This window comes from Centroberyx affinis, unplaced genomic scaffold (genome assembly GCF_046629955.1).
Source record: "Centroberyx affinis isolate AG114_WGS23_722 - 3 ecotype Tasmania unplaced genomic scaffold, CSIRO-AGI_Caff_v1 ptg001131l_1, whole genome shotgun sequence".
NCBI lineage: Eukaryota > Metazoa > Chordata > Actinopteri > Beryciformes > Berycidae > Centroberyx > Centroberyx affinis.
In genome coordinates, this window is record NW_027279670.1 from 718,026 (window position 1) to 719,205 (window position 1,180).

Sequence of the window (1,180 nt, forward strand, 5' to 3'; positions counted from 1 at the left end):
CTATTCTATTCTATTCTATTCTGTGTTCTTCTCTTCTCTTCTCTTCTCTTCTCTTCTCTTCTCTTCTCTTCTCTTCTCTTCTCTTCTACACATACACACCGGCCTGGATGGACCTGTTGATGTGGGTTATGTGTGTGTGTGTGTGTCTGTGAGAGAGAGAGAGAGAGAGAGAGAGAGAGAGTCAGTCAGAAGTCTGAAAAGGTACACCACTCTCAATACATCACAGCCGATGGAGAGTGACAGTCACTATGGTGACCCGCCTGCCACTCATTCTGAACCAACCAACTGACCAGGGATCAGGGTGATGCCTGGATGTGTATGGCATGTGTTTTCATATGTGAAACACACAGACAGACAGACAGACAGACAGACAGACAGAGATAAACAGAGCTCTAACCCTTTGGTTCCTGTAGAGTCGGGAACATCTTGGCCCTCTGTCTGCCAGCCAAACTCCCACACTCTGGGCTGCCTTCTGCTGCAGCACCACTCACCCTATAATACTCCTAGGGACTTACAGTGTGTCTGCGGTACAGTAGTAGCTTTAAAGTGACCTGATCATGCTTTATGGTTTGTTTAATCTCTTCTGGTTTCACTAGAATATTCCTATAGGAACTTTAGTTTAGTTTCGCTCAGATATCTGTAGTGTCTTTCTAAAATGTATTTTATGTTTTTTTCCATAACATTATCGTTAGCAGCATGTCCCTCTCCCTACATAATTCTCACTCTCTCCTTTCTTCAGTCTGTAATCTCTCTGTCTGTATGTGTGTGTGTGTGTGTGTGTATAGGCTATCTGTGACCATGCATAACGCAAGGACTGGCTGATTGACTGACTATATTGGGTGTCTGGCCATGACACACACACACACACACACTCACACACACAGAGCCTCCATGCCCGCGGGTGAATTCCAGTCCCCCCCCCCACTCCCTTTGCGCACAAACACACCTCTTCCATCTGCAGTCACACACACACACACACACACACACACACACACAGACTCTCTCTCTCTCTCTCTCTCTCTCTCTCTCTCTCACGCACACACACACACACACACACACATGAACACACACACTCCCTCATCCGGCGCAAGGGGCTGGCGGCGCGGCTGACGCGTTTTGCGCATTTCCTGAAGCTCGCGCTCACTCACGGATTCAGGAGAGAGAGGGACGGGAAACGGGG